This window comes from Lissotriton vulgaris, chromosome 11 (genome assembly GCF_964263255.1).
Source record: "Lissotriton vulgaris chromosome 11, aLisVul1.2, whole genome shotgun sequence".
Lineage (NCBI taxonomy): Eukaryota > Metazoa > Chordata > Amphibia > Caudata > Salamandridae > Lissotriton > Lissotriton vulgaris.
Genome location: NC_141699.1, coordinates 213,713,135 through 213,733,678, shown reverse-complemented (window position 1 = coordinate 213,733,678; position 20,544 = coordinate 213,713,135). Strand labels below are relative to the sequence as shown.

Below are 20,544 nucleotides of genomic sequence, written 5' to 3'. Positions count from 1 at the left end.
TGCTATGAGAGGCCTGCGGCTGGCGCCGGTCTGTCCGTCTCTGGGGTCCGCTCTGTCTTGGCGGGTGACTCCTGCGCCCCCCTTTTTTCTCTTTCCTCTCTGCCTGCCCGCTCCGGTGGTCGAGTCTTGGGCTGCCCTGCTCCTGCCCGTAGGGTTGTGGTGCTATTCTTTGGGTGGTGCTTTCTTGGCATGCCATAGTTTTGGTTGCCCCCCTTGTTGGGGTGTGCTTTCTTCCTGCCATGGGGCTGTGACTCTTTGATTGGTTCTGTGTCTCTGGTATCCTTTCGGTGCTGCCATGATTTTTCTGGTCTTGTTGCTTTTGGCTTCGTTTCCAGGGGGCTGTGGCTCTTAGGTTGCTTTGCTTGGTCCAGGGGTTCGGCGCACCTCTCTGGTGGGGTGTACGTTCTTCCCTGTTTTTTTTTTTTTGCGGGGTGGTTTTTTGGTGCTCATCCTTCTGTGTCGAGCTGCCTTGGTGCGGCCTTCCTCGGGTCGTGTTTCGATCTGGTCCTTCCTTGTTTCTTTCTGCCCCCCGGCCCTTCCCGCTCTGTCTCCTGGTACGGCTGGGTTCCTCCTTCCCGTGTTGTCCCCTGCCTCGTGCTCTGGGGTGTGTTCGGGGTTCGCCCCTGTTACTTTTGTCGCATTGGTGCTGTCCTTGCCTGGGTCGTTTTTGGCTCCGGCCCTTCTGGCCCTCTGTGCTCTTATTCTCGCCGGGCCATTTTTGGTGCCTGGTTCGGGTGTCTCAGGTTTTGGCTCTTTGACCTTCTCGTCCGGGCTCCCGGCTTTGCGCTTCCTGGGGTCCCCTTTGCTCCCCTGGGTGCGTCTGTCTGCTGTCGGCGGTTGTTGGCTTGGACCCTCCTGCTCTTGGTCCTTTGCTTTGCCTCTTGGGGCACGGGTTTTGTGTCCTGCCCCTGCTTTCTCTTTCCCTTGCTGATTCTGGCAGTGCTGTGGGGTGTCCTGGCGGGGCCCTGCACTTCCAGTGTGGGTGTTCCTCGTTTTCTTTCCCCTGGTTTTGGGGTTCCCGGGTCCTGTTGGCTCTGGTGGCTCCCTGGGATTCTTGTCTTGGCTTGGGCTCCTCTTCGCCCTGCCCTTCGGTTCTTCACGCCTTGGGTGTGTTGCTGCCGCGCTCCTGTGTCAGTCGGTTCTTCTTTGTCTCGCTGGGCTGGGCCTGGTTGTGGGCTGGCTATCTGTTTGGCCGCCTGGGTGCTCTCTTCGGCAGCTCGCACCCCTTTCTTGTGTTTCCGCTGGGCCGGTTTGCTTGGTCCCTGTGTTGGGTGTTTCCGTCCCTGCCGGTTGGCTGCTTCTGCCTCTTCTTTTCCCTTCTGGCCGTGGGCGGGCCTGTGGTTTTTCTGTTTTTACGCCTTTGCCCGGCTGGTTCTCCTCCGGGTCTCTTCGGTGTTGTTTCCGGCTTTTTCCTGGGTTCATTTTCCCTGGTGCCTGCCTGGGTTTTCTCCTTGGAGTCGCGGTCCCTTCCGGGGGTCCTTTGTGTGGCGGGGGTTATTCCCCTTCTGTTTTCTTTTAGGCTCCCTTTTACATTCTTCCGGCTCTTGCCTGTCTGTTGGATGGCTCTGGTGCTGCTTCCCAGTTTTCTGGTTCGGCTCTCTCACAGGTTGAGGTCGCCCTTGCGGTGTGACTGTGTTGGGCGGACTGGTTGTCTCTTTCCGCTGTTGATTTTTTTTGTTGGGTCGCTGTGGTGGGTTGCCGTCTGTTCGTTCGGTTCCTCTCTTTGGACTTTTGCTCCCCTCTCGCTTTGTGCTGCCTGTTGGGCTGCCCTAGTGTGTTGGTCGGGCCTGCTCGTTTCTGTTCTGGCCCTGGTTGCTGTTGATTTTTTGGCTCCATGCGGTCCGGTCCCGTGCCTTTCTCTGCCTTCCTTCGGTTGGGTTGGTTTTCCTGGCGACTCTTGGTGTCTCTGGGGTCCGGTTCGTTTTTCGGCCTTCCCGGTGTCTTCGGTCCCGGGTTGGTTCTCCTACTCGTGGTTGCCTCTCTCCTGGGTGGTCCTTCCACTCGTACTGTTCTGTTGGGTTTGCCCTCTTTCGTGGTCATCCCCTTCTGGTCTGTTGTTTTCTTGTGAGTTTCCATGAAGCCGTTTGGCTTTGGTATGTGCTCACTATGTAAGTCATGTGGGGAGGAAGACTAACGAGGAGGTAATGCCCCGGTTACTTACCGGTAATCTTCATTACTCCGAGTATAGTCTTCCTCGCCACATGAGTTCCCATCCCTCCCTCCCTCTCTGGCTATCGGCTTCATGTTGTTGCTTGGTTGTTTCAGACTGATGGGTTGGGCCGGCCCGCCTCTTATAGAGGTCAGGTGGTAATGGGTCGGCCATCTTGGGAAGGGATGGGAGGCATGGGAGGCTGACTTTTTGCTTTGGAGCGTTCTGGTGTGGAGCTGAAGCTCACTATGTAACTCATGTGGCGAGGAAGACTATACTCGGAATAATGAAGATTACCGGTAAGTAACCGGGGCATTGAGAAGCCTATCACAGCATAGAATGAATGCTTAAACACCTCCTAGTAGTATGCACATTCAAAACTGAGTGCTTTCACTCAATGTAGGAGGATTTAAATATTTGTTTTACCAATGCTGCAGTCTTCTGCATAGTTTTTACAATTTGAAGTAAAGTCTTTTAGGGTTGTCACAACAAGACTTTTATAGTAGTGCTTATATTGTCTACTTGTGAACTATATATGATTTCATCAAGCGCAAGCACTTCACCATTAGGAAGCAGATAAGACAACAAATGACCATCACTAAAAACCTACCTGTTTTTGAATTAATGGATTGTGGCGCATTGCCAGTGCCGATCTTCCTTTTACAGTCTGTGATTAGCGCTGGGACGCCCCTTTGCTGGGGCAGCCATGCCCTCTACAAATTATATTACATAATCAAGATATTGTGTCCGAATCAGCGTCCACATCAGATGCCAGCTCAGTACATAGTGAAACCGATTCAGAGTTCTACTGCCGCAGGAGGTGAAAGTGGCGAAGGTTTGGGGAGAGTAACCTTGGCAGAGGAACTGGATTCTTTAAGAATGGAAGGTCACCAGACCTTAAGGCCACGGACTCCCCAGTCGACAAAAGAAAAAGACGCAGCCAAAGAAGGCAGGCAAGGAGGCAACGCAACAGACTTAAGAAACAAAAGGCAACAAAACAATTGTTGGAAGAAAAAGCAATCGGGGGCAACAATACAGTTATAAACTTGTCAGATGTCAAGTTGGATGCAGCTGATACACAACTATTCTCTTTGTGACTGTCATTGTGATCTGAAAGCAACTTTAACGATGTACAAACACGAGTGAATGTGTTTACATTTATCAGAAAATTTAAATTAACAAAATACTTTAACATCAAGAAACCTGCTGATACACAATCATCTGTATCACGGGCCTCTGCATCTAACTTTTCCAATCTAGTGATATCAAACATTCATGCGCTCCAAACACTAAATGCCTTGGCACACAACAGCAGAGAAGAGGACATGATATCCTCCACACAGAGTCTTCTTGATGAAGTTGGCATTGTTACATCTGTAGTGACCTCTAGTCCATTTAAACCAGTGTCAACATTCATCCCCAGTATGCTTGTAGATGCCATCGACATTTTCCATGATGTTATAGACTAGCTTAAGAAACTAGAAGTGCAAACTCAACGCAAAGCAAACATGAAATACAAGGACAAACAATATCATGAACTAATCAATAAATGACAGAAAAATAATGAGGTGAACATTCACAAATCGAACAAAGGTGGGACTGTATTGCTTTGGCCTAAGAATGACTATATATTAAAAGCACGTAGACTCTTGGACATAGTGTTACAAAAAATTGAATATGCTACAACAGAAAAGAATTAACCGCTGCACGCGTCGGCCAAAGGCTGTCGCGACCCCTACCTCGGTAGTGCCGTCGCGACCCCTACCTCGGTAGTGCTGCGCACGTCCGTTTGTCGACACGTCCCCCGCAGACTCCTTGAAACCGTTGCACCGCTGCGGAATACGCGCCGGGGTTAAAGAGACATTTGGCAAACACTTAATGAAATGGAAGAGGGGTGGGCTCCTCTCCAATGATTTTTGTTTTTGTGAAATGATTTTCCGATATCTCCAGTTATATATTTCATCCCAAAAAAGGAAAAAGAAAGTCACTCCTATTCCAGGTAGGCCCATCATCTCGGCCAAAGGCGGTTTGTTGGAAAAGGTGTCTCAATATGTTGACTACTATCTGCAAGAATTTGTACGAAAGTTGCCTTCTTATATACAAGATACTAGCCATTTTTTAAGCAAACTAAAAAATTTCTCTGGTTGGAAGAGTATTTATTGATTACGTTAGACATTTCGTCATTATATACAAGCATTATTCATACTGATGGACTTAAAACCTTTGAACATTATTTAAACAAACGATCTATCCACCGCCGTAAGCATAATATTATGATTTTAGAAATGATTATTTTTTGTCTCCACAATAATTATTTCATGTTTAATAATGAAGTGTTTCAACAACTTAGAGGGGTAGACAGGGGGGCCTCTTCTCCCTGAGCTATGCGTGTTTTCACGTGGGGCTGTGGTAGGAGCAGTCCTGCAGGTGGCACACAAGGAGCAATATAACAATCATGTCAGCTGGATGCGTTTTATTGATGACACCTTCATCATGTGGAATGGTTCTATGGAGGATGCAGAGAAAGTTGTGACTAAGATCAATGTTAACAATATCAACTTACAATTTCATGCTGAAAAGGATAGGGCAGCCATTATTTTCTTGATGTGCACATCAGAATAGTGAATAGTAAGGTAGTAACAACTCTACATCGTAAGAGTACTGCAGGGAATTCCACCTTACATGCCGCAAGTTTCCATCCACACCATCTTATAAAAAGTATTCCATAGGGAGAATTCTTGAGACTACGTAGGGTTTGCAGTACTGATCAAGAATTTCACTGTTGCACAGAGGAGGCCAAGATCAGTTTAGCGAAAGAGGGTGTGACAAACTCATAATTCAACAAGCCCTAGAGAAAGTGAGAAACATTCCATGGGACAATGTGTTGCCTTTAGAACTAGAACCCCAGTCTAATTGTGATAAACCAACTAGTGTTGAAAGTAGAGGTGGAACCAAGTCTGAGGTTCGCCTTATTACTACCTATAGTTGTCAACAGAAGCAGGTGAGGTCCATTGTCAATAGCAATTGGCCCATTGCTATGATACACTAGCTTGGGAGAACGTCTACCAGCAACACTTGATCTCACGTTTAGACTAGCCATATCCCTAAATAATGCTTTAGTGTGAACCAGCCCTGAATTACAAACTCAAGGATGCACAGCCAAAGGAAACTGGTTAATATTGAACATGGGTTCTACAAATGCCGTTCGTGTAGAGCTTGAAAATTTGGAAGAAACACCTTTTAAATATTCTTCTGCATTTGGCAATAAACCCACTCCACTGAAAGCGATGTACAACTGCAGAATTTAATTTGAGGTAAATGTTGTTATAACATGTACATGTGGATAACAGTATGTAGGCAGTGCAAAGTTACAGGTACACATCAGAATTCTGCAGCTTCTGAGGGCCATAATTCATTCTTAGCCGACATACCCTGTGGCCAGACACTTCAAAGCAGTACACAATAATGATTTGAAGTGTCTGAAGTACTTTGTTGTTGGAGCAGTTCCACCATCAAGGAGAGGAGGCAACAGGGAGAAGCTCCTCAGACAACTCAGGTCCAAATTTATATTGGAACTTGATTCTAGAACCCCAAATGGTCTAAATCAGGGTGTAGATCTTCATAGGTTTCTTTGAGCCATTGGTAGCGGTGATGATGGAGTTGCCATCACTTGACGATTACATATCTGTGTGTATATATATATATATATATATCAATTTACAAGTACCCCTCTGTTGCAACATATTGCACTTCTGACTTTTATTTAGCACTAGATTTTATAACACTCGTCATCAGCCACACTCAGTTTCCACCCATACAAGTGGTAGCAATATTTATAAATATATACACCAATTTCATCTTGGATGAAGAGAATTTTCTCTCCGTATGTATTTATATATTTCTATATGTATATATTTAAAGGGTATAGGCGCTATTGGAGAAAATAACGTCTAAGACTCATAGCTGTAAGATAGGAGTCTAAGTTTAGCTGCGTCCCTGGCAGCACCCTGAGTTTAAGGGACATTATCGCTTTTCACAGAGCACTTTTAGTAGCTAATGCACTTTAGAAAGGAAACTGATTATCAGATAAAAAAAGATTGGTTTTGCACTTTGCACTTTAGAATCATATTGACTTGTACTGTTGCATTCATGGATTTTAATATATATATATATATATATATATATATATATATATATATATATATATATATATTATGGATATGGATTTTACATGTGATATTTTAGATGAGCATGCCTGTAATTTTAGATAAGCAACACCATTGATTCTAGCACAACTTTTAAGCTACAATTTATTTTGACCTTGTCTGTAGTTCTGGATTGCAGTATTTTACGATGACATTTAATGCACTTTAATGAACACAATGTCAAGAATGAATGACTATACAGAATATCTATTCATACATTTTAGCAATAATCAAAGCGCAACAATAAGGCATTTAAGCTGGATCAGTATTGTACAAGATATTATGTTGGTTTTATATTGGCTTGTTTACTGGTAACAAGGTTTATCTCACACATATATATCCGGAAAAAAGATTCATAATGGTCCGTGAATTCACAATGATTAGTCTGTTTTTCTTGATCATGGTACTATGGGTCACTTGATGGGAATATATCAGCTGTTTGTGTAGCGCGTTGTGTTATGTGAGCAAGGCCACCTGGGGTGGCCGAAATGTGTCATACTGCCATGTCGGAATTAATAAAAATGGATTAAAGCACAAATGTTTGTAGTTCGTGTCCCTGTGGTGCTCGAGCAGTGCGTTATCTGGGACTTGCTATATTAGTATTTCATCTGTCATTTATGCAAGTTCATGTACCCTGGGCACTTACCCGGGTAAAAATATTACATTTGTAGTACATGTCATCACTTCCTGGGTATATACACAGGTATTGCAGTTAGGATGTGTCAGGCTGAAATATCAGTTACAATACATATTACAGATCACGTATTGTCATAAACAGTCTCCCCTATAAGCAATCAGGAGCATGCCATTGGCCACTATCAAAGTAAACATTACTGCATATCAGACATACTGCATTGTCTCATTGCTCAACCAATTATATTAACATAAAACAGAATAATAATGAAACTCTGGCAGAGAGTGGTGGTACACTATTGCATCTCCTCAGGCAGTTAGTCAGACCCGACATATAGTAGTATGTCTCTCCCCCCCCCCCTTTGCCCCCCCCCCCCAAATGGAGATGCGACTTCACTAGTTCCTGAGTAGGGGGGCAGTGTCAGAGGAGCTTCCAGTTTATACCAATTAACGTGTTACATAGATCTGATGTGTCACAGTTCGGCATGGAATCAAAGGATACACCAACTTCTTCGCACAGAGAACCTATGGGGGGGGGGAGGTAATCACAGTATGGGGTTCGACACGTGGGGTCACCGCACACTACACCGACATTTGATTCACTCATCCATTTTTGACAGCCATCACCGAAACAATGGAGCAGTCTTCAACGTCTATGCCCATTGGGAGGGGGGGGGGGATCCTATCCGGGGCAGGTCCACAGTGGCTCCACTTGACTACTTGTGAACTATATTTAAAGCCAGTCTGCCACTTCTTTTGATCTTAGTATGATATTTCTCCTGTTTGAATGTATAAGAGACAAGACTGCGGGTGCACAGCTATCACTACCTGTGCTGTTTGACCTTTGAATGTCTGGTGCATTGAAGATCTGATGTTGAGGGGATGTTGGGGAGTGGTTTGAACTCACCTAGTTCTTGGTGAATCTTTTTTATTTTTATTCATAAACAATAGACTTTATCTTGCCTTAAAATGTAAATGTGCTGCTGCAGGGTCAGGCATTTAAGGAGATCATGCTTTGCGTCTTGGGCACCCTATCAGCTCTCTCGGGTGAGCCTTCAGGCCACTTGGCTCAGTGGAGGCTTACAGTCCGATTACCGCTGGCGGGTCTGCCCTCCGTGCCATCTGTGCCTCCAGAACCCACTTTGGATTTAGCTCCTACTAAAAAGATGACTCAACACCTGGCACCACGATCCATGCTGGTTCTTCCCACATCGACGCCTATGCCAGAGGAGGATGGTGAGCCCACAGTTCTATCCAACTCCGAACCGAATCCATCTCTGCTGAAGTCAAATGTGAATTCAGTCTGTCCCCCATACAATGACTGATAATACAGAGCACATGCTGAGAAACTGCCCCCCAGTGCTCTGCCACTTTTTCAGGTCGGGCTCTGAGCAGAGCTGACAAGGTTTCGGAGATGATGGTGGGGGCACATTTTCCCCACAACATGATGATGTTGATCTCATGTGGACCTGCAAGAGACCAGTGGGCTGGACACATCCCGAGACAGTCAGCCTCATTTGCTGTGGTTATTAGGCTGGCACCTGAGGTCCTATATCTACAGTTGTCTTCTATTAACTTAAAGACCAACATACTCACGGAGTGCTGCAACCTGGACTATCTTCCTTTGAAGTACTACTGCCATTTAGTGAGGCTCGCCACCCGTCCCTGGGGACTCTGTGCTAATTTGATGCAAACAGTTCAAGCTTGTTCCCCTGAGCTATGAAGAACATAAGGAACAAATGGGCCCTAGTCCTCTTAGTGGCTCCAGATTGTGCAAATAGTGTGTGGTACCCGGAACTTCTGGGCATGAGCATCTGTCCTCCAATCTGGCTGCCACTTCAGGAGGATCTTCTAATGCAGCAGGGCAGAGTCGTGTACCAGAGTCTGTCCAATCTGTACTTCTGTGCATGGAGATTGAGCAGTTTCAGTTGTCTGTGTTTGATCTGCCTCCAAAGTAGTATATGTGATCCTAGTGGCCAGGCATCCTTTTCCCAAATCAGTTCACCCTGCACATTGGGATATGTGGCTTGGTGTGCCTCTCCTAATGCAGACCCATTGCAAGCTAAATTGTTATTAGTGTTGCTACTACTGTCTTTGGCCCAGCAAAGACTAGCAGTGGGCACTGTTAAAGATTATTTGTCGGTCATTTTGTCCTTTGTGTGTTTACTAGATTAACAGTCCCTGTTTAAGTCACCTGTTGTGTTGCGTTTTCTGAAAGGTTTAGTTCATATATTTCCTCTTAAACCCTTTCTTACGCCACAGTGGTAACTCAACTTGGTCCTTACCTTCCTTATGTGAACTCCTTCTCAACTGTCGCACAGCTGTTCCCTACTTCTGTTGGTCCTTGAAGACTGTGTTTCTCATCATGATAACTTCAGCTTGTGGCATGATTGAGCTTCAAGTTCTAGCAGTTCAGCCTCCCTACACCACTTGTGCTGAGAACTAGACCGGACTTTCTTCCAAAGTTTGTGACTGCCTTTCAAGTCGGACTTTCCATCACTCTTCCAATATTCTTTTCCCTACTTCATCACTCGAAAGTGTAGGAGAGACTCCATTGTTTGTGCCCCCAAATGAGCGCGTAACTTTTATATTTATTGTACCAAAGACCATTGGATGGACGATCAGCGCTTTGTGGGTATTTCAGGGACAAAGAAAGCCAAAGACTACAGAAAAGGGTTTTGTCCTTTTCATTAAGATCTGGAAACACAATGGGAAAGAAGCAGCCTCCATAAGCATTGAGGGCCCATTACATCAGGGACACACGGCTGATACCACTGGGTTAACATGCTAAGTGTCTGTCCTGGATATGTCAGCTGCAACATGGGTATCCGTGTAGGAAGCACTACTGCCTTAAAGGCCATGTCCAACGGAAACGCATTTGGTAGTTTGGTCCTGCAGGACATCTTGGATTTTGTCATTCGATTAGACTCACCACCTTGGGAGGTACTATTTTGGTATCTATTCTAAAGGTAAGGAATCTGCTGTTCGAAATATCCATCAGAAGAACAAGTTACTTACCATTGGGAACACTCTTTCTGGTGGATACTCTGTCTAACCATAGATTCCTCAATGTCTTCTTTCCTCCCTGTTCTCTAGAAAGGGCGCTTTTTTCATCTAAGATGATGCCAGATTAGAGATCAGCAGATTGGCACAAACAATTTGTTTTCGGAGAATGACCACAAAGAAATTGACTTCCTTGCACTTGAATGGTGGTTGGTGATCTTTTAAAAGTTGTTGGGCATAATCTGTTTGCTTTCATTCTAGTGCACAATTCTGACTTTTGAGGAAGTTTGAGGGCAGTGGGGGCTCCACTGGTCACTTTCTGACTCATTTACTCATTCCTCACTTTGTCTCGGTCCTTATCAGTTAGTCTAACTCAGACTCACTCAATCGTATTCCTTCTCACTCAGACTCACCTATCCCCCAATCTCAGTCTCACTCGTTTCCGTTTAGTCCCACCATTCTAACTCACTTATTTTCTGACTCACTCACCCACACTAATTTCCTTACTCAGTCTCACACATTCTTAGTCAATCTTAATCTGATTTGTTCAAACTCACTTACTCACCTAGTCTGTCATTCTCATTCATTCTTACTTAGTTACTCATTCAGACTCACTCTGACTCATGCAGTCTTGCACGCAGAAACACTCACGTCATTCTTCCTTACAGTAATGCACACAGTCATTCTTCCTCACAGTAACGCAAACTGTCATTCTCTCACAGTAATGCTTGCTGTCCTTCTCCCTCACAGTAATGCTTGCTGTCCTTCTCCCTCACAGTAACACTCCCTTTCCTTCTCCCTCACTTCCTGCTTCCTCACAGTTGTACTCTCATTCCTTCTCCCTCAAAATCAATCAGTAAGGGGTTTATGTAGCATGGCTACTCGCCTGTAAGGGTCTCTAGGTGCTGAGGGGGGAGGTTGGGGGCTGCTGATCCATCTGGGTGCAGTTGTTCAGTCGAAGAGCCAGGTCTTGAGATCCTTTCTGAATTGGGTTAGTGACGGGGATTGCCTGAGGTGGAGAGGCTGGGTGGTCCAGGTCTTGGCGGCGGGGTAGGAGAAGGATCTTTTTATGACTCTTGTCTTGTTGATCCGTGGGACAGTTGCTAGGGCCAGTTGGGCAGAGCAAAGGTGTCTGGTGCGTGTTTATAATGAGAGGCGATGGTACAGATATGCTGGTCCTGCATCATGGGGGGCTTTGAAGGCATGTGTGAGGGGCTTGAAAGTGGTTTGTTTGTTGACTGGGGCCAGTGTAGTTCTCAAAGGTGTTCGGTGATGTGTCTGTGGCGGGGGATGTTGAGAACCAGTCTGGCTGCAGCGTTTTGAATGTGCTGTATTTTCCTGAGGAGTTTCTGGGTGACGCCACTGAAGGATGCGTTGCTGTAGTCGAGTCTGCTGCTGAGGAGTGTGTGTGTGACCGTCTTTCTGGATTCGGTGGAGAATCCATCCAAATGTCTTTCGAAGTAGGCGGCACGTGTGGAAGCATGATGAGAATACAGCGTTGATCTGACGGTTCATTATGAGCTAGGAATCCAGTATGATGGTGAGGTTACATGCATGGTCCTTGGGGTTTCCCAATGTGGTGTGCCATCAGGAGTCGTTTCAAGCTGAGGCGGTGGGTCCCAAAATGAGTACTTTGGTCTTCTTCGAGTTGAGTTTGAGGCAATGGCCTTTATCCCGCTGTGGAAGCTGATTCTGGCGGCTGTGGGTTCGTTGGTGAAGGAGAAGATCAACTGGGTGTCGTTGGCATAGGAGACTACGTTGAGTCCATGGTTCCTGACAACAGCAGCAAGGGGGACCCTCGCAGTTACACTCACTGTCTTTCTCCCTCACAGTTACTCACTGTAATTCTCATACTCCCTCATTGTCACTAACTAACTCCCTTCACTAACTCTCCCCCTAGCTCCCTGTTTCCAACATTTTTCACTAATCTTGCTTCAGGTTCTGGTTAGCCTTTTGCTCCTTTCAGCTACCGGTCCTGAGGTATCAAACTCAAACATCAAGCCTGCGCAGTCAAAGCTAGCAGATATTAGCCTCTGTTTCTTCACCCCACCCTTTCCCAACTCAGTGATGATTAGGGAAAGGATACAGTGACAGACTGATTGGCGTGTAGCCATGGACACTTTAGGCCATAAGCCTGGAGCACACCTGTCCATCTTTAGCTGTGATGCTTAGCACGTCACAAATGGGGGAGGGAAAGTGGTTGACAGGGCCCGAGGCTGTGGATAGAATTTCTCTAGCCCCGGTGATTTCTCTCTAAAGGCTGGTGCTGGTGATGCAGTGCTCCTCCGGAAATAATTTTTAAATCCATGTCACCTTTCCCTGAAGTACAACTTCTAACATATTCTCAAACAGTGGGGCCCATAACACTGCAAATCACCCATAAACACTTACACTCTACTTCATGGATCGGTGAAATTCAAAGGAAAAGCTGGTGTATCGTAGTGGAGTGTCTAAAACTAAAATTAAACTGCAGGTGTAAATAGTATAAATATTCAAATACATTTACCATGGTTTTCATTCAATACGACATTATATTTAGACACACCACCATTGAGATCAATGGATCTGCTAGTAAAAAATTAGGCGTAGGAAAACTCAAGACCAGCTTAATTCTCCATTTATCTAATTTTTATTAAGAGCAAATTCAGCATGTCTAAGATTATTCACTTTATTTCTTTATTTCAAAAAGACGACATTTAAAATAAGGTTTAAATTCAGGACAGCTAGATTCATTTATTTAAGAAAAACTCAGATAGACATTTTCATTTGTTTTATATAGCAAGTATTAGCAAAAGACAGATGGTTCCCAAATAACCATCTATTCTCCTAACATCCCTAACTAAACTCTCAGTTAAAGTGCATCTCCCTGTAAAAAAGAAATAATAAAATTATGCAGAGTCTTACATATCAGGAAAATCAGCATTTAAGCAGCATCTCTGGTAGAATTCGAAGAGGAGGGTCCTTCTGCAGTAAAAACAGCACTTTTTATACCTTTTTCATTAGCTCTATCTATCTAAAAGTGTAACTTTTAACCTAAATTTGAGTTCTGATTGGACAATTGTGGGTGGATGAGCATCATCTCGTCATCACAAATTACTTTTTCCTTATGTCCGCAATTTTCTAATGGGTCCATTGTTTAGCCAAAGTCCGGCCTGGTCCTGTTCCCCACTCGCAACTTTAGCATGCATTCTGTACCATTGTGCTTATCATTTTGGCAGCCATCTGCACTTCCAGGCTAACATGTCCTTGAACCGTAGTCACTCCAAGCACAAGCAGCTCTCATTCAGACTTGCGCATGCGTACTTCTTTTGTGGCCACAATGATCGAGTGACTCCATTTTTATTTAGGCCTCACGAGTCAAAATGGGAACTATCATAGAAACAAACACAAACGAACGTTAATTTTAAGTGATTTAACCCTTCTATTTACCTCCCCCCTTACTAAGGTTTTCCCTATTAGTAGTTACCTAGCAAATAGCCACATTTAAGCGCGATATACTCACTTTATCCTCGCGTTTTGCCACAATAACACATAAACAAAAGCACATTAATGAGCAGCTTTAAGATAATGGAATGCGGCATAAGTCTGGAACATGACAAAATCATATAATTAGTTAATTATGATTGCAACATGAGCAAAATTAGTTTTCTCACGTGTATTCGTGTAGGTGCATTTCTTATTCTATGTTGGTTATTCACGCATAGCATTCCATTAGTACAAATTATAGTTATTGAAGTGTGACTTCGCAAGGGGTACGCAAAATTTTGCAATTCCACCTCGCTCCATCAACTCCCCCCTTTGGTGATTTATCACCAAATACCTCCCAAACTTTTGCAAAATGTTATTTCAGAACATGTTTCAAATTCTTCAGATTAGTATGTCTATACTTTAGTATCCTTTTCTCTTGTCTCCTTAAAAATCTTTTCTTGAAACTCTTCCATTTCTATATCCATTGATAACTTTATTTCGATCAAATGACCATAAAAGTGCACATAAAATACATCAGCACGAACAATAAAACAATAAATAGTCATAAAATGTTAAAAGAGAATTGAACTACAAGTTATCAGGATACAAGAAATAAAAGCAATAAGTACAACAATTAGGTTAGAAAGGTTTGCCTCCTACGCCACATACTGAGTAAATAACGAGAAACCACAAACACAATGGGAGGATGGATATCATAGGTCAGTATCCTGCAGGCCTGTGTAAAATGCAAGAGTCCCAAATTCTTACAAATATGAATCAACCAACATTTTCTAATTGCAGAATAGGCAGGGCAGAAAAACAATACATGAGTTACATTCTCATTTTTATAACTACATGCAGGGCAAACTTTGTAATTAGGTTTTAGCCATTTAGATGTAAAAGACCTAATAGGTCAAGTGCCATGCCTTAGCCTCGAGCAAGCAGGGGTTCAATTAAAACCAAGAATTCCTCAGTTTTGGGTTCTGAATTAACTAGGAGGAACTCAGATGTCAACCTGCCCAATGTTGCAGAGCTCAATGGCGTTTGAACGTTCTGCATACGTATATGAGAAAGGAGTTCATTCTTTGATATCCCTAGGCAATAAGTTTCAGGGGTTTCCCACAGTTCCAAAAGACCTAACCGGGTACTAACAGCACGAATGTGCTGAAGCCAAGGGATCTTTTTGTATATAAGAGACCAAATCTCAGAAAATTCCGCTCTGTAAGCGGCCAGTTCGGGGCCTGACCACAACCTCTTCCAGTACATAATTGGTCTTGCACTTATGATCTCCTCTATTGGGACCATGCCAAGATCAAGTCTAAGAGGGATCAAAAGCTTACTAGGCGATAACCCAACTAGGTTCCTCACAAAAGACTGCTCTACCTTTTTAAGGTTCATTATCTGCTTGTGCTCCCAAAGTTCAGCCCCGTAAATTGCTGCCGTTCTAGCATGGCGACAATATATCTCCAGAGCTGGGGACAACGGCCTAAAAGTTGACTCCCTAAAAACTTTGCTTATACCCCCTGCAAACTGGGATAACTTAAGTGTGGACTTAGCAATCTGCCTATTTCAGTCGAAATTCTCAGAGTACCACCCAGATAAACAAATGTTTTAACCCTTTCAAGGGGGGTACCATGTAAAACCGGGTTTGGGCGTACCCGTTTAGGGGGGTTAAAAATCATAAACTTTGTTTTTCTCAGATTGATTTCTAATCCCCGAAGTTCACAAAACTCCACGAATCCATCAAGTGTTTTTTGAATGCCCGATGTTCTAGACAACTACAGGGTGTCGTCTGCGAACATCAGAGCGGGCACTCTACCCGTAGCCAATTTAGGGGCATCATTGTTTACCACACCATTCAAATGTTCCACAAGGTCGTTAATGTAGAGGCTGAATAGTGTGGGTGCCAACACGCACCCTTGGCGAACACCTTTTTGGACAGGGAATTGATCTGTGAGTTCACCATGCCTACCACACCTGACCTGGGCAAAGTTGTTTACGTGGAGCCTAGATAGAACGGCTAATAAATATGGCGGGAGTCCCAGGTCTGCTAGCACCTTCCACAATTTTTCACGCGGAACCAGATCAAATGCCACCCTCTACCTTTGCTGTTTTCCAATACAGGACCTGCAGGCAAAATATCTGGTCTAAGGTAGATGTGCCGGACCTAAAGCCTGCCTGGAGTATAGACAAGATCCCATTCTCATCGATCCACCCGAGAATCCTGTCAAGGATAACCCTCCCCATCAGCTTTTGTGATGTATCTATTAAACTGATGGGTCTATAATTGGAGGGGGTTAGTGGGCAGCCCTTTTTTAAAATAAAGACAATTTCTGCTCCTAGCCAAGTAGGGGGCAGGTTGTCTCCCTGCAAAATGCCATTAAATAGAACGACCAAGTAGGGGGCCCAGATTTTAGGTTGTGCTCTAAACAAGCCCCCCGGCAATTTATCCAGTCCTGGAGCCTTATTAGGGAGCAATTTACCTAAAGCTGTCTCAACTTCAATCAAGGTCAAGGGTTCAACTGGGGCAGGGGCATGTAGGGACTATAGTCAACCATCCACGCTCTTCAGCCCCGTTGACGCTTTGGAATTGCTGAGGTTCAAGAGTACTAACAGGCGAGCCATCAAACTCCGAGGCGCCATATAGAGCACCAAAGTGGCTTTCCCAGATTGAAGGGGCAATATTGGGGCAAGCGCGTGGGTATGCCCACTAAGTCCAGTTGCACAATGGAACAGAATAATTTGGAATCCTTACACCTAAGTGCAGATCCCAACTCCTCCCACATTGTAGCCTCCCATTCCTTCTTAGCATCACAAATTGCCTTTTTATATATAGTGTGATGCACCCTGATTGCCTCACTGTCATTAGTGTTTATTACTGTAAGCAAGGCCTTTTTGGCCTTCCGACAGGAGGTATTAAACCATCGAAGAATCGTGGTCCGGGGCTGGTTTGCCCTTCTCACAGGGTACAGGATATCTTTTAATATGGCAACCAATTGGTTATGTATTTCAGTTGCACTGCTCAAATGGCTGGATTTCCCCATCTCTTCAATGAGCGGAATAAGGGTCTCATATAATTCAGCGAGTTTACTAGTGGACGCTTGTAGGTCTGGACATTTAACCCTTCACCTACAGTTTGTTATTATTAATGGCACAGTAACACAGTGTTCAACCGGAGTTGAGCCTTTCAACCTAAAGCTCCCCAGTGCAAGGGACAAAACTAGGGCATTATGGTCGCTATCAAACCTTTCAATGACCCTAAATTCATACAGCCTGTCCCAGTGCCTAGCCTCAATGAAGATATAATCGATTTCTGAGGTCTGGTTTAATCGATTTAAACGTGTCTCACCCTGGTCTATCAGGCTCCACCCTCCCATTGCATGCTCGTAAAGATGTAGCTAACGCAAATGACTGCCATTGCAAAACAAGAGGGGTCCATACCTTGACCTGAGGAGTCAATGGCTCTGGGATGGCCCAAAGCAAATCAACATCATCCGGGTCCATGAGGGGCTCAAAATGACAATTAAAGTCTCCACCCAAAATGAACACGGTGGAGGGGTCAATCGACTGTATGAGGGTTAACAAAGTTTCGATTGTTAGGAATTGGGTCTAGTCCCCTTTCGGTGACCATGAACTGTTATCACATGACCTACCAGCTTGGGGATATAGGTCAGTCCTACCTTAATGTCATTGCTATTGTGTGGGTTTCTGGTTGCTGGTTCCTGTGGTTTCTGGATCTGCTTCACTTTTTCTCACGGGCTCGTAAGAACTGGTTGACCCCCTTTTGGAGCTCGAGTCTTGGGATTCTGAAGTCCTTTCCTTTCCCTCGTTTCCCTGTTTAGTGGGTTAGTGTCCTTTTCCCCGTTTTTTCCTTTCCGGTGCATTTGTAATTTCTGTTTTTTGTTGGGCTGGGGGGTTTTAGAGGCTCCTGTTTCCCTCCCGTCTGACAAGCTTGTCCATCTTTATCTTGGAGCAGCGAGGTGCGGAGGAGACGCTGTGTTTACCTCAGCGACCGGTTTCGTATTTTGCGGCTCCTCGCTGCACCGCTCCACATCGTTATGCGCGGAAAGGACGTTTTAGGTCATTCCGCGAGTAGGATTCAATCCCGAGTGCAGGAATAGCCGGCTTGCTATCGCAGCACTCAAAGTCCCAGTCCAAGAGCCGGTTTTCACGCGTGTTGTAAAGCGTGTAGGGTTTTTTTTGTTCATGTCGATATTGAGACATGTTTTTCCCCTGAAGACAAAACATTACGAGGGACACCCTATTTGAATCAGTCAAATACCTGAATCCAAGAGACGTTATCTTGGATTTGGAATCGCCTGTTGACTGAAGTCTCCACGATACCAAGCCTGCACCCTCAACTGGTAAGCGCAACGTGATTGTTTTAGCAGGACATGGTCACTGGTGTTGGGGTTTCTGGGAAAGGTATATGAATTGTAAAGTATATTTTCCTTGTTTGTTTAGGTGCAGAAGCGTGGAGGAGGGAACAGTAAACTCTTTAATCTACAGGGTGGAAGACTTGGTGTCTCCTCCTATTCCACCCCGTTTCCTGGTTCATCAGTACACTCCTAGTTGATATCTTGTGAGTGGCTTGTGGCTTGTGGGCTGGGGAAGTGGATTGGAACATACTTCGTTCCTGCAGTGTGTGGGCCGAGTGGAAGGAATCCAACAGAATAACAAGCCCACGAAATATCGCACTGCCCGGACGAGTATGGATGAGGACACAGGGCATATCCCAGGTTGGGGCACTAGTGTTCCTACCATGCAAGACGTGATGGGGGCTCTAGCGGCTTTACAGGCTCAGGTACAGGACTTACGTCAGGAGAATGTGGGCCTAAGACAGGAACTAGGAGCTGTGAGGGCTAGAGAACAGTCACAGCATAGGGGGCAAGGACCTGTTATACAGCCCCCAACTTTCCAGTATGGAGGAGGGTCGGGACAGAATACCAGTGGAGGTGGGGCTCCTATAGCGGTTACCGTGACATCCCCTGTTGCTGTTCCTTTGGCTCCCCCTGAGAGGTTTACTGGGGACAGTGATAAGTTTGGTACGTTTATGAACCAGTGCCAATTACACTTTATGTGCAAACCTTGAGCCTTTCCCGATGACTCTGCCAAAGTCGCTTTCACTATATCGTATTTGGCTGGCACCGCTGCGCAGTGGTCTATTCCCTTGGTAGAGAGCGATGACCGTGTACTGTACAATTATGCGGCTTTTAAGGAATTGATGCGGGGATTATTCGCTAAGCATGCTTTTATGCAAGCAAGCAATACGGAGCTTTTGAACCTACAGCAGGGCAGACAGGATTTATTAACATACATAGCCTCGTTTAACCGGTTGGTGTCCGAGACTCATTTGCCGATGGAGAAGCGGACCTCCTTGTTCTACCAGGGTCTTTGTGAGGAGCTCAAGGACGTGGGATCACAGGTGGTGGATCCACCGGACAACTGTGCTGCGTTCATTGATCTCGTTGTAAAATTAAACCATCGATTGTCAGAGAGGCGTGGGGACCGTAATCTTTTCCAGGTTTCTCGGGGAAGCTATGTGAAACCTGAAGTTAAGCCCAATGGGAAGCATAAGACCGCGCCTGAACCTATGGAAATAGGAGGGGTAAGAAGGCCATTGACTCCAGAGGAAAAGAAAAGGAGAAGAGAGTTGAATCTATGTCTGTACTGTGGTCAGGGAGCCCATTTTGCCAGGGAATGCCCTGTCAAACCGTCAGGTGTTGGGTATGGTTAGAAGGTAGCATTTGTCCAGGTGGAAGGACGCTCAGAACCGGAGGAGGAATTGAAGAGACAGTATGATGTACTGGGGGCAATAGATCTGGCACCCAGGCATTTTATTATTGCTGCCTATCTTCTGCTATCTGTGCATAATCGAGTGCCGGTGTCTGTGTTGTTGGATTCTGGTGCTACCGGTAACTTCATAGATATTTCTTTGGCGGATAAACTAATGATCCCCTGTCACTATAAGGAACAACCGGAGCCGGTGAGAGCCATAGACAGGGCCGAACTGACATCAGGGTGTATCACCCGTCAGACTGTTCCTTTAAGGCTACTGTGCGAGAATGGGCATTCTGAAATGGTGGTGTTTGATTTAATAGATGCCCCTTCCTTCGGTTTGGTGTTGGGGGTTCCATGGTTACAGGAACACAATCCCAAGATCGATTGGGTGCAGCGTTTGGTGACGCTAAATTCCACTTATTGTCTGAAACATTGCTACAGAGAGGCCAGCGAACAGATCCCCCCCTTTGTCTTGTGCGGTGGCGGAGGTGGGCTCTGTACCACTGCAGTATTCCGCTTTCAAAGATGTCTTCAATAAAAGCCAAGCTCAGGGACTTCCCCCGCACCGGTCATTCGACTGTAGGATTGATTTGGTGCCTGGTATTCCTTTACCATGCAGCGCATATATGCTTTATCAGAACCTGAAGAGCTGCACCTTAAGGAATATCTAGACAAGATGTTGAAGTTGGGTTTCATCCGTCCCTCCTGTTCGCCTGTGTCATCAGCGATCTTCATACCGAAGAAGGAGGGGACGTTGAGGGCCTGTGTGGACTATAGGACCTTAAACAAGGCTACGGTGAAGAACAAATACCCTCTTCCACTCATCCCCGTGTTGTTGGATCAGCTCCGCAAAGCCACGGTGTTTACCAAATTGGATTTGCGGGGCGCTTACCATCTTATCCGTGTTCGACCCGGGGATGAATGGAAGACTGCTTTTAAGACCAAACATGGTGTGTTTGAGTACTGTGTAATGCCGTTTGGCTTATGTAATGCGCCTGCGGCATTTCAGTTCTTCATTAATGAGGTCCTTAGTGAGTACTTGGAGAGGACTGTCATCGTCTATCTGGATGACATTCTTATATTTTCGGAGACAGGCGCTGAACATCAAGAACATGTGACACAAGAGTTACAGAAATTGCAGGAATATCATCAATACGCCAAACTAGAAAAGTGTCAGTTCAGCACCTCTGAGGTGGAGTTCTTGGGATTCGTTATCTCAGCAGAGGGTATTCGAATGGACCCGAAAAAGATACAGGCTATTGTGACCTGGCCCATACCATCTACAGTCAAGCACATCCAGGTGCT

At 45.2% G+C, this 20,544-nt stretch overlaps 1 protein-coding gene across 7 annotated transcripts in view; it reads left to right on the top strand.

Annotated features, from left to right (window-relative positions):
- The window catches only part of GIT2 (GIT ArfGAP 2), an 855,235-nt gene that overhangs the window by 97,575 nt on the left and 737,116 nt on the right, over nucleotides 1-20,544 (top strand). The window lies entirely within an intron of this gene.